Source organism: Tamandua tetradactyla, chromosome 6, assembly GCF_023851605.1.
Source record: "Tamandua tetradactyla isolate mTamTet1 chromosome 6, mTamTet1.pri, whole genome shotgun sequence".
In the NCBI taxonomy this organism is placed as follows: Eukaryota; Metazoa; Chordata; class Mammalia; order Pilosa; family Myrmecophagidae; genus Tamandua; species Tamandua tetradactyla.
Genome location: NC_135332.1, coordinates 89,970,665 through 89,985,068, shown reverse-complemented (window position 1 = coordinate 89,985,068; position 14,404 = coordinate 89,970,665). Strand labels below are relative to the sequence as shown.

At 36.3% G+C, this 14,404-nt stretch overlaps 1 protein-coding gene across 7 annotated transcripts in view; it reads right to left on the bottom strand.

Moving 5' to 3' along the window:
- SPIDR (scaffold protein involved in DNA repair) overlaps window positions 1–14,404 on the bottom strand; it is a 757,458-nt gene that overhangs the window by 242,496 nt on the left and 500,558 nt on the right. The gene's annotated exons all lie outside the window — the stretch shown is intronic.

Genomic DNA, 14,404 nt, shown 5'->3' with positions numbered 1-14,404 from the left:
GGTTTGCCTTAACTTGGACATTTGCACGGCTTTTGAACTGTAAACTTGCAACTTAATAATTCTCCTTTTGTAAAAGCTGTTCTGGTTCTGGTATATTGCATTCTGGCAGCTAGTGAACTAAAACAATGTGCTTATCGACTAGCTGGTTGTCTTTTAAACTGATCTTATTAGGAAAAAAATGTAAAGAACAAGCCCCCTCAACATAGGCATTCTTATTAAAAAGTACGTGTATACAACAATCAAGGCACAAATTTAGGACGAGTCTTATTTTTTATAAATAATGGATATGAATCTATATTCATAATCTAAGCTTTTTGTCATCTTCTTATCACATATGAGCAAAAGATGTTTTTTAGATTAGTTATGTGGATTATAAATAACTCATAGCAAGACAGAGAAAAGTCAAGTCTGTTGTTTTCTTGATCACTTGTACTTTCATTATTAGAATCACTGTCAGTGTATAGTTCTTTGCAGGAATCTTTTAAAACTATTTTGGTATTTTGTAGAGGCAAATATAATTGAAACTAGATAAGGTAATTTATAAATATACTCTTTTTTTTTTTGCATGGGCAGGCACCAGGAATCGAACCCAGGTTTCCAGCACAGCAGGCAAGAACTCTACCTGCTGAGCCACTGTGGCCCGCCCTATAAATATACTTTTGATCATATACAAGTGAAGCCTACTTTACTTTTCTTTTCTTTATTAGGGCTGTTGTAGTTACAGAAACATCATAGCCTAATTTACTTATTTCTTTTAAAAATAAACAGACGCCTAGATATAGGTTTTCTACTTACTCTCTATACCTTTCTAAGTCACCCTTGGGAATGTACATACCCCACTGGAGGTCCCAGAGAAGGAAACTGGTGCCTCTTCTTACCACCACCTCAAACTTAGTTTGCCATTATCAGTGTTTCACCAAGTACTCACATTCCTTCACTTGGCTAAGGTAAAACTTCAAAAGCAGCATAAAATATTGAGTAAAATAATGGAATGCATTTGGCCTCGGCTCCCTGGGTGCCCACTCTGAGCATCCTTGGGCGCTGGCATCTCCTCTCACCACTGCTTCCAGCACAGCCTTAGGGCACAGCACAGACTAACCATAAAGGTCACTTGAATGAACAAAGAGAAAAACCTCTTAAATCATAATTAAAACACTATCTCAAAAGGAAAATTTTAAACATTTGTCATCTTCTAATAAAGATGACTAGGTGAAACCCAAAGTAAAATAGTTAATACCAAGAGAATGTCCTAGCCATCAAGAAGAGAGCAGTAAGTTTTATGATTTATTAGAAGTTACCTAATTCAGTGATGTTGAGACATCAAAAGACCCCATTTGAACTTTTGGAAAGCCTGCAATGTCTAGCATGTTTAGATAAAACTAGGTAGTAAAACCAGAATTAGTAAAATTGTCCAGCTGTTATGCAAATCACATATAGCCACGAATTGCTATCAATGTATTTGTTAATCTAGATAATATTTGTGAATGCTCACCTAAAAGTCTACAGTTACTTATAATACTTCTTATATTTAACAACGATGAGAATTTAAAGTAAAAAATCTAAACTACAGAATGTGTATTAATAAAAGTAAAAAATTTGAATGAAAAAGAATAGACAACACAATGAAATAGACTAGAAAGGTGAGAATAGAGTGTACAATGCATAGGAAAACAGTATGTTATAAAAGAAACATTTAAAATCAATAATGTATATAGTTTTTACAGTGTGACCATGTGATTATAAAAACCTTGTGGCTGATGTTCCCTTTATCCAGGGTATGGGCAGATGAGTAAAAAAATAAGGACAAAAAAATAAATAATAGGAGGGGGATATAAGCTAAAAAAAATTTGGGTAGAGTGCAATACTAGTGGTCAATGAAAGGGAGGAATGAGGGGTTTGGATGTATGGAGTTTTTCCTTTTTCTTCTTATTTCTTTTTCTGGAGTATTCAAATGTTCTAAAAATGATCATGGTGATGGATACAAAACTATGTGATGATACTGTGAGCCATTGATTGTATACTTTGGATGGACTGTATGGTGCATGAAGATAATCTTAATTAAATATTAAAAATAAATAAATAAAATCAGTAAGGGAAAATTATTCAGGATGTGATGCTGACAAAATTATTTGCAAAAATGAAAACTGATGCCTACTTCATATTAATACACCAAGATACATTTCAGATGGATTAAATAGTTAAACATAAATAATGAAAGAATGAAATTACCAGTGGAGATAACAGACAAACATGTCATTGATTCCATGATTTCAAGATGTCCTCTATGCCCAATATTAATATAACCTTTACTTTTCCAAATAGTTAATGCCTACATTTTATAATATTAGATTAAAAACTTGCTTTTTTTCTGAGAAAACTAAAATCTTTGTAAGTAAACATCAACACTTTGGATACCTAATGAGATTTTTGAGATTTATATATTGATATTTGATATGAATATAGGAAAAGGATATTAGAAGGGTCAGCTAAAGGGTAGAAACTTGTGATCCTTCTTTCTTGCCCTCAGTGAGGAGAGAGATGCTCAGGACAGACCACGGGGAGGGCAACTACAAAGGTATAGAGGGCTGACAAAGAATGCTCGGTATCTCTGCCGCATGCTTTTATTTTGCAGGTAAGAGTAACTAATATTTTATTGAGAGTATTTCAGGATTTAAAAGTGTATGATGATCTGTATATATACACAAAGAACTTACAGAGAAAAGAATGCATTTCTGCCTCAAAGTAGAACAACCTCATTTATCCAGTCAACAAACACTGAATATCTATGTGCTATGAGCTAGGTATAGAAAAAGAGCTAAGACAATCTAGCATTTAAGAGAGAAACTGGGAACAACTGACAAAAAAGCCAATAAATATAATGAGGTATTATGAAGCACAAGAACCAAGTATATGACTATTCTGGCCCCAAGACTCATAGATTACTTTCCCAAAGATTCCAAGGGGTCCTTTGGGGACAGTGTGACAGACCCTCAATGACCCCTCATCACTTTTCAATCTTCCTTGGACAAATGAGAATCAAAGCTGGTGCCCACAAACCATTTATACTCATTTGGTTTTCATGCAAAATAAGGGGGAACATGTTGACAAGGTTCATTGTTGTTAAGTATTTAAGAGAACACACCCTTAAGATGGCAGAGAACTTTTAAAAATATAATATGAATTTGATCCCGTTAATAATTTCTCATAAGTACCCTGCAAAACAGGTAACATTTATTTTTCATCTTTTAGCAAATGAAGAAGCTGGTGGGCCTGATGTACTTTTATTAAAGAGCAAACTAAAATGATAGTTTATGGATACTGGGTTTCAAATTAGAAGGTTAAGACTCTAACTCATAGGCGCACATGACCTGTAATCAAAAGGAGATACATTTTGCCTCTTGTCAATTTTCAAAGGAAACAGAAAATATTTTAAGAATAGGGTCCTGTGATTACTTGTTAACAAAAAACCATTCAAATTCTTTAGGACTTTATCCAGAAAGGTGGACTTCAGGAAGGAAGGGTATGATGGCTTCCTTCACTGAAAAGCAGAGCCAGAACGTCATAAAAGGCTAGTAAAGCCTGGCAAGCTGTCTTGAATGATTGTGCTCAAAGTATATATGAATATAATTTGCACTATAACACCTATATTTGTTTATTTTAATTATTTGATATTGTAGTAACTAAACACAACTTAAAATTTACTATTTTAACCACCTTCAAGTATATAATTCTGTGGTATTAATTACATTTGTAATATTGTACTACTTTTATCATCATTTAATTTTTCCTTTTAAGAAATCTGAATTTCTCATCATAAATACTTATATTTTTCTCATTTTCCCTATCAGATTTTGTTTTCTTTTCTTTTTTCTTTTGTATCTCTCCTACTATCACTACTTAAATTACTTTCAACCAGCAATTCTAAGAATCACATCAAAGAAACCACTACAATACTAAGCTTAGATATGATACCCTTCCTTTATGACTCACTCTGAGATTTCTACCGTAGAAATCATAAAGCAATACCACACATATACATGTCCCCTATCCAGATCTTCCCAGCAGTTTCCTCCTCAAACAGAGAACAAAGAGCACATCTCCTCTTCTCTTCTTTGCGTGCTCAGCTTTGAGTGCTGGGCCTGCCACAATGCACATTTTCAGTATTTGTGGAAATAATGAAATACATTTGGGGATATTTTAACTTTATGAGGCCAGAGACATATTTTGAAAGGTGAGTGTTTGTTATAGAAAGTATCTCCCATTCCCTGCCACAAAACCTATCAGTCATTCCATACCACGTGAGTGAAAAAGAAATCTTAACTTCAGTTTTATGATTTAACAAACATAAGATATCTAGCACAAAGCTAGGCACAAACCTGGCTAGGCAGGAAGAACAAACCGTAGTTCTTCTCTTAACTCTTGCCAGCTAATTTAACGTTTCTAGTACACTGTTATTTGATTCAGGCACTTGTAATCACTGATATAAAAGTGCAATGTCATGAATTTCTTCGTCCCCTAAACGTAAAGAACCAACATTACTGTCCTCTCACAGAGCACATACTTAGCCAATCCCCTGCCTGGGGAGTCACGTGGTTCACCTGCGGGTAAGAGGCAAAAGAGAACAGTAGGGTGACTACAGCAAAAACAACCTGCTCTCCAGATTCTAATAATAGACTGTAGAAAAACAGAATCACATGAATATCTAACCCTAGAACTTTAGTCATTTTAAAGCTACTGGAAAGGATCTCATCCCAAGCAACAGTTTCTCTTCTACCTCCACCCCCATATCTAAAAATAAAATAGAACATTACAGCCACATTTTAGCTTGCTTCAGCCAAGAGCTCAAAAAGCCCCTCCAAGCCCTACTGTGGCTGGATCAGTTCACTGTATACTGTGAGTCAGCACTTCTCCAAATTTCTGGAAATTCCTTACCAGCAACATGACCTACAATAGGAAGCCAACTTTCCATTTCAATGTATAACAGGAAAAATTCAGATTTCACCTCAGCTCTAAAATTGTTGTTAACATAACTCATTACAAAAAAAAAAGTGAAAATATACTGAAAATGGACACATAGACACGTAAATGGCAATTTACTAAACCAGTATAGTAAATTTGAACAAAGGTACTTAAATGACTGAAAGGCAAGAAAAACACAAATTAAGTTTAAAATTTAACTCAATTACTGCCCATTTCCCTGTCCTACACAGTTGTCTGACTTCGGCAAAACCTATGCTTAATATATTAAGACTCGGTTAACTTTTGCTTTGAATATCTGATTTGGGCACTAATGTAATATACTGAAATAATAAAGGAGATGTGAATATTGTGAGGAAAAAAACCTTATGTAACAGATGCTAAAACAGTTTACCTCTCCTCTCAATTAATGACTTGAATTTGATCAGCACAGAATACATTAATAAAGAGCATGGATATTTTGCTTTGGAAGTAATTTTTTTTTATTAAGAGACCTGAAAACAATCCATACATTAACCATAACATCTGATCTTCAATGTGTCTTTTCTAGCTTTACATTCAGAAAGCTGCTTTCATAATTAAAATCTCAATTACGAGACTTTTTTAATTTCATAAACTTTTATAGAGTTTCAAGTTTTAAGTTCAGTAAAAAACCAAATACCTCAGATATAATGGTCATTAATAAATGTACTTAACATTCGTGCAGCATCAGAAGGCAAGACATCTGGTTCTAATTTCAGTTTTGGCTCAGAATAAAAGTGCTTCCCCCACAACACTTTGATTATAAACTGTTCTTTTCCTCCTCTCTTTTTTTCTTCTTTGGAAGCTGTTGTCCTTCATTCTTGCTGGAAGCCACCTGACCACTGCCAGGAAGAGGCATGCAAAACACTCCCAGGAGCTCCTGACGTCAGCCCTGCATTCCACCTCCAGGCCATCCGGCTGCCGGGAAACTCCAGCCTCTAGCAAAACCCATTGTAGGAGATAACAGCTGAGGCCTGGACTAAATCATAGGAAGAACTCCTTCATGTTTTGCTTTAAAGACGGACATAATCTTCCTTAGAAAGGGGGTAATGTGTGCACAGAGCTGGCTTACAAAAAGTCATATTTACTATTAATCTTCAAAACTGTGTTTTTGGGGACAGGAAAAAAATGATTTAACGATAACCAAGAGCAGACCAATCAATTTAGGGATCGATGTATAGAATAGCAGAATAGTTTAGGCATTAATCACAAGACCTTCATTAATGAAAAAGCACAGTCTCTAAACCCCTGCACAGAAGGAATAGGCCAAAGTCACACTAAAGGATCTCTAGAAGCGCTAAGAAAGTAGTGGATAAATTTTAACCTGACAAGATAAAATATTAAGATGTTATCACTAGTCAGTTTCTGCAGGAATACACCAATTCTCTGGGTATGTTTTAAAGAGAAGTATTGCCTAGCGACAGAAACAGAAAAGGTGTATTTCTTACAAAGAATATATAAAGATATACATAATCTTAGTTTACAGTTTTCTTTCTGTAACTTCCTATACTTGACCACTAGCATCTTTGTAACATAACTGCAAATGTATCATACATATATTTTGTATTATGCTTTTATCATATATTATATCAGTACTTTCACATGCTACCATATGACATTCCAAAAATTATGAAACTCTAAAATTATAAAATGTTTTTGGGGAGAAGAGGCTCTATTACAAAAAAAATGCTTTATTCATACATTTTGTTATTGTTATTTGTTTCTGCTAAATAATTTCCTTGGACTAAATCTGCAAGCATGAATAACTACACTGGGTATGAAATTTCTTATGACATTAGCTACATACTGCTATACTGACGGTAAGGGCCCAACTCTGGGCCCTTGCCCCTCCTCCATTTTGAGAGCAAGTCATGCAGGCAGTGGCCTACTGGGACAGACTTTAAGGATTAAAGAATGCAAAGCTCCCCTCCCCACATCAACTCTCACAAGAGTCTGCTGAAACCCTGTTGCAACCAAATCTTGCAGGATTCAGTTAAACTTTATAAGCTGCCCCCTTGGCACTCCTTCCTCCTTTTTGTTGTTTGTGCGAGTGCTGACTTCCATTTCCCAACCGGCCATCATTGGAAGAATTTTTCTCCTATTCATAGCCCTATTTAAAATACTCATGGGTAATTTTCTGCCTGGCGTGTTCTTTGATCTTGGGGGTTATGTTGGGCTGGAATACTGAGTTCCAAAGAACTGTACCAAATAAGACAAAGTTTCAGTGTGCTCACTATACTGTAACTTTGTCAACTATATGTTCAGTGAGTTTACACACATACAACAGTGTGTGTGTATGTGTGTAAACTCACTGAACATATAGTTCATCATGTAAAACTTTCTCAAAAAGACTAATTTACGTTTATTTGGTTTATAATGAGGCTGAAGATTTCCTCATGGGTTGGACTTTGGGTAACTTGCATGGTAAGGATTTTTAGAAAAAATACCACAGTTACAAATAATGGTAATAGGTATTATTAAAGTTTTACACTAATTCCAAACAGAACAAAATTTGTCATGTTTCTAAGTAATATATGCTGCTATTAGGGGCGATGAACATCTAACATGATTGCAAATTGTAGTTCCTGGATACAGTTGTGTGTGTGTATGTGTATGTCATTGTCTATAGGTGTTGTAATGTCATTTAAGGGAATTATTTACAGTATAAAATTGGAAACTCATCAATTCATCACAGTTGTCAAAATGTCTGTCTGTAAAGTGGCATTCTACAAGGCCCTGAAACAAAGTAACAAAGTTTCTACCTTCTGCATAATATAATATAGTCCCAGATTAGAAACCAGAATACCTAAAATACTGAGGTAGAAATAGAAAGACTTAGGGAGATTTCCTACATAGCCTACTTATCCACTTCTGAACTACCTCCCTACCCCAAAAGCCATAGAGAAGAATGACATTTCTTTAAAAGTGCCCCAGAAGGCTGCAGATGCTGTCAATGAAACAGGTTTCCTGATTTCAGTGAGGGTAATGAAGACTGAAGGTTCCAGAGTAAGGTGCCCAAAGGCAAGATGGGCATAGTTAAAGTAATAACTAGCAGGACCAAAGGAATCAATAGAGTGGTTTGAGCCACAGGGATTAGGGGGTTCTAAAAATGGCTGGGAAGCCCACAACCTCTCCTTGAATCTCTAGGTCAAGTGACAAAGGACCAGTGTGATTCAATCCCACAGAGGTCGATGGCTGCTCATTGTTGATCCAGCCTTAAGTCAATCAATCAAGATGAAAACATGCTAAGAAAAACAACAGAAGATCACTAAGCATATCAGAATGTAGACAGATATAGCCCAGCCTAGAGACCAAATTGAAACACCAGAGGAGACACAGACACTGGAAAAACTAATCAAAGATGTACATATAACACTACTTAATCAAATAAGTAGGATGGCTAATGACATAAAGGAGGTCAAGAAGACAGTAGAAGAGCATAAAAGAGGAAGTCGAAAGAATAAATAGAAAAATCGCAGGTATCAGAGGTTAAAGACTCTGCTAACCAAAAGAAAAACATACAAGAGGCAAACAACAGCAGATTTGAAGAGAGAGAAGAAAGAATAAGCGATATAGAGGACAGGATAACTGATTTCAAACACTCAAAACAGCAAATGGCAAAAAATGGACAAATTTGAGTTGGATCTCAGGGAATGACAGACAAAACAAAGTGCACAAATATAGGAATCAGTGGAGTCCCAAAAGAAGAAGAGAGGAGTAAAGGGCTAGGAAGAATAGTTGAAGATATAATGGGGGAAAACTTCCTAATCCTTATAAAGGACATAAACATATAAGTAAAAGAATCCCAATGAACTCCAAACAGAATACATTCAAATAGGCTTTCCCTAAGACACATACTAATCAGTCTGCCAAATGTTGAACAGAAGCAGAAAATTCTGAGTGGCAAGAACAAAATAATCCACTACATACAAGGAAAACCACATAAGACTGAGTTAAGACTACTGGCACCATGGAGGTGAGAAGGCAGTATGATATATTTAAGATTCTGAAATAGAAAGACTTCCAGCCAAGAATTCTGTACCCAGCCAAACTGTCCTTCAAAACTGACCGAGAGATTAAAATTTTCACAAACAAACAAATCCTGAAAGAATGTGTCAACAAGAGACATGTGATACAAGAAATACTAAAGGGAGTTCTGCCACTCGAAAAAAAAAAACAGGAGAGGGAGGTCTGGAGGACGGCACAGAATTGAGGTGCACCAGTAAGGGTAACATGGAAGATAAAAAGAGAAAGAGGGTAAAGAATATATAAATCTGACAAGTAAAATCCAAAATATAAGATGGTGGATTCAAGAAACACTTTTTCAGTAATAACTTTCAAAGTTAATAGACTAAATTTACCAATGAAAAGATGCAGATTGGCAGAATGGATTATGAAATAAATCCAGCTATATGCTACTTACAAGAGACTCATCTTAGACACAACGATACAAATAGATTGAAAGTGAAAGGATGGAAAACGATTTTCCATGCAAGTTGTAACCAAAAGAAAGGAGCACCTATACTAATATTGAACAAAATAGACTTTAAATGAAAGACATCATATAAGACAAAGGACACTATGTATTAATTAAAGGAACAATCAACCAAGAAGATGTAACAATCATGAATGTATATGCTCTCAAAGAGCTCCAAAGTACATGAGACAGACAGTGGTAAAACTGAAGGGAGTGATAGATGTTTCAACAATAATAGGAGGAGACTTCAATACACAACTCTCCTCTACAGATAGAACAACCAGATAGAGGATCAACAAGGAAATAGAGAAGTAAAACAACTTGATAAATGAATTAGACCTAACAGAAATATATAGGTTATGCACCCCAAAAAACTAGTATACACATTCTTCTCTAGTGCTCATGGAACATTTCCAGGATAGATCATATGCTAGGGCACAAAACAAGTCATTATGAATTTAAAAACACTGAAATTATTCAAACCTCTTTCTCTGATCACAGTGGCATGAAGCTAGACATTAACCACCAAAGAATGAGAACATTCACAAATACATGGAGATTAAATAACGCAATCTTAAAACAACCAGTGGGTACAAGAGGAAATTGTTAGAGAAATCAGTAGATATCTGTAGATGTATGAAAATGAGAATACAACTTATCAGAACTTATGGAATGCAGCAAAGGCTGTGCTAAGAGTGAAATTAATTGCCCTAAATGTCTATATTAAAAAACAAGGAAGAGCAAAAACCGAGGACTTAACTGCTCACCCAGAGGAACTTGAGAAAGAACAGTAAACTAACCTCAAAGCCAAATACAAGAGAAATAACAAAGATTAAAGCACAGTTAAATGAATGGGAGAATAAAAAACAATAGAAAGTATCAATAAAACCAAAAGCTGGTGCTTTGAGAAAATCAACAAAATTATGGGCCACTTGCAAGACTGACAAAGAATAAAACACAGAGAATGCAAATAAACAAAATCAGAAATGAGAAGGGGTGCATTACCACAGACCCTGAAGAAATAAAAGAAATTATAAGAGGATACTAGGAACAACTACATGTCAACAAACTAGACAACTTAGATAAAATGGAAAAATTCCTGGAAACGCAAAAACAAGCTACATTGACTCAGGAAGAAATAGAAGATCTCAAAACACCAATCTCAAGTAAAGAGATTCAGTCACCAAAAATCTTCCTACAAAGAAAAGCCCAAGGGCAGATGGCTTCACAGGGGAATTTTATCAAACCTTCCAAAAAGAACACTAACACCAATCCTGCTCAAACTTTTCCAAAAAAACTGAGGAAAAAGGAACTCTACCTAACTCATTTTATGACGCTAGTATCATTTTAATACCAAAATCAGGTAAGGATGCTGTAAGAAAGGAAAGCTACAGGCCAATCTCCCTAATGAACATAGATGCAAAAATTCTCAACAAAATTAGTAAATCAACACAAGAAAATCAAGTAATGTAACAGTACATTAACAAACCAAAAGGGAAAAATCACATGATCATCTAGATTGATGCTAAAAAAGCATATGACCAAATTCAGCATCCTTTTCTGTTAAAAACACTCCAAAAGACAGGAATCAAAGTAACTACTTCAATATGATAAAGGCAATATATGAAAACCGATAGCCAGCACTGTACTCAATGAAGAGAAACTGAAAGCTATCCTCCTAAGATCAGGAACGAGACAAGGATGCCCGCTGTCACCACTATTATTCAACATCATGCTAGAAGTTATAGCTAGAGCAATCAGGCAGGACGAAGAAATAAAAGGCATCCAAATTGGAAAGGAAAAATAAGTAAAAGTTTCATTATTTGTAGATGACATGAAACTATACTTCAAAGATCCTAAGAAATCTACAGCAAAGGTACTTGAGCAAATAAATTCACCAAGGCAGGATACAAAACCAATGTGCAAAAATCAGTAACGTTTAAATACACAAGCAATGACCTAACTGAGGAGTCAGGTAAGGAAAAAATCCCATTCAAAATAGGAGCTAAAAGAATCAAGTACTGAGAAATGAACTTAACTAGGGATATAAAGAACTTGTACACAGAAAACTACAGAACATTGCTAAAAGAAACGAAAGATCTAAATAGGTGGAAAGACATTCCCTGCTCATGGATAGGAAGGCTAAATATAGTTAATATGTCAATTCTACCTAAATTTATCTACATATTCAACACAGGACCAATCAAAATTCCAACAACCTACTTTGAAGACTTGGAAAATCTTATTACCAAATTCATCTGGAAGGGAATGAGACCCCGAATAACTAAAAACATCCTAAAAAAGAAGAACAAAGTGGGAGGATTAATATTCCTGACTTTAAAACCTATTGTCATGGTCAGGTTCATGTGTCTACTTGGCCAGGCGGTGGTGCCAGGTCATCTGGTCGGGCAAGCACTGGCCTATCTGTTGCTATGAGGACATTTCATGGACTTAAAATGATTACATCAGCTGCATCCATAGTTGATTGTGCTTGTAATCAGCTAAGGGGGGTGTCTTCTGCAATGAGTGATGCTTAATCTAATCACCAGATGCCTTTTAAGGAAGATGCAGAAGAGACATTCTTCCAGCTTTAGCTGGAGAGCTCTCCTGTGGAGTTCGTCCAGACCCTTCATCTGAGTAGCCAGCTTCACAGCCTGCTCTATGGATTTTGGACTCTTCCATTCCCATGGTTGTCCAGCCAGCCTCTCCTGAGTGTTTATTGAGGAATTACATTGGAGTTGCCAGTTTGCAGCCTGCCCTACAGCGCTTGGACCCTTATATTCCCACAGTTGCCCAGCCAGCCTCTCCTGAGAGTTCATTGAAGACCTTCACAAGAGTTACCAGCTTGCAGTCTACCCTACAGACCTTGGTCTCTACATTCCCATGGTTATGCGAGACACTTTTATGAATTTTATATCTGTGGATATTTCCTGCTGATTCTGTTTCTCTAGAGAACCCTAGCTTATACAGATTCGTACCAGGAATGGTTCTTAAGAAACAGAATCTTAAAAATGGGGTTTTACGATTGGTTTTCTACTCTGGACTCAAAGGCCCTAAGGACTCTGATTCCCATAATCAGAATGACACTGCCAATCCCTGGGGTGAGCTGGCAAAAGATATTGTCAAAATATCACCATTGGATTCTTCTAATGCTTTGTTTGTGCGAAGCCAGCCTCTGGGGAATAATGTTTTTGACACCTTTACAGAGTTTTGTGGAAATAGGAGGTAAAGAAATGTTGGTTGGTTGTTAGATACACTGTATACATTGATGAGGGAGAGGGATGAGCTGAAGGATTCAAATGAGAAGCTTTTGGGTTGTATGACAGATGTAAACGTTTCTATGAGAGCCCTGAAAGGAAATTCTATTTCCTGTAGCCGTAGACTTGAGACTCCCAAAAATCAGACTCAGAATCTTATTGTTACAGTATCAACTTTACTACATAAACTGAAATCTCAATCTTGTATGGTATGTGCCCTTAAAGTGAGGATGTTGATTGGAAAGGAGTGGGGCCCAGAAAAAATGGGATGGCGATACATGGATTGATAATGATGGTGGTGGAGAGGTTGAAACTCTAGGTCGTACTGAGTCTTTTCTATATAACCTTTTAATAGCCTGCTCTGACGACACAGCCGCCCCACCTCCAGCCTACCCTGAGGAGTTGGCCACCCAGCTTCCAACTAAAGGTATTAACCCTAGAGTGATTAATCCTGTTTCACCAGGTGAAACTGCAAATGAATGCCTGAAGAAACTGGCTTGGAAGATACTTCTAATTCTTTACATGACCCACCCCTACCACCCTTCATTTCTTTCAGATCTATAACTAGATTAAAGTCCCAACAAACCCCAAAAGGTGAGGTACAAAGTGTCACCCATAATGAGGTATGCTATACTCCAAAAGAACTACATGAGTTTTCTAGTTTACACAGACACAAATCAGGGGAATATGTGTGGCAATGGATTTTGTGTGTGTGTGTGTGTGTGGCTTTTTTTTTTTGTAATTAAAAAAAAAATAACAACAGACCAGCGCAAACATTCTTAACTTCTGATCATTCTGTTCCACATATATAACCAGTAATTCACAATATCATCACATAGTTGCATATTCATCATCATGATCATTTCTTAGAACATTTGCATCAATTCAGAAAAAGAAATAAAAAGACAACAGAAAAAAATCATACACACCTTACCCCTCATCCCTCCCTTTCACTGATCACTAGCATTTCAATCTAAATTTATTTTAACATTTGTTCCCCCTATTATTTATTTTATTCCATATGTTTTACTCATCTGCTGCTAAGGTAGATAAAAGGAGCATCAGAGACAAGGTTTTTACAATCACACAGTCACATTGCAAAAGCTGTATCATTATACAACCATCTTCAAGAAACATGGCTATTAGAACACAGCTCTAAAGTTTCAGGCACTTCACTCTAGTCACTGTAACATAAATTAAAAAGGGGATATCTGGATAATGCGTAAGGATAACCTCCAGGAAAACCTCTTGACTTTGTTTGAAATCACTCAGCCACTGACAACTTTATTTTTTCATTTCTCTCTTCCCCCTTTTGGTCAAGAAGGGTTTCTCAGTCCCTTGATGCTGAGCCCCAGCTCATTCTAGGATTTCTGTTCCATGTTGCCAGAGCGGTTTACACCCCTGGGAGTCATGTCCCACATACAGAGAAGGGGATGGCAGTGAGCTTGCATGTCATGTTGACTGAAAGAGAGAAGGTCTCTTTGGATTTTGGGGCAACATATTCCCCATTTGGGTGTGCTACTCTGGACCATTTATTGAGTGACCAGAAAAGCAGTTAATTTTGAGTGGGGACCTGAAAAAAGAAGAGGCTCTGTGACAGGTCCAGGCTGCTGTACAAGCTGCTCTGTCACTAGAACTGTATGATCCAGGAGATCCAATGGTGCTAGAAGTG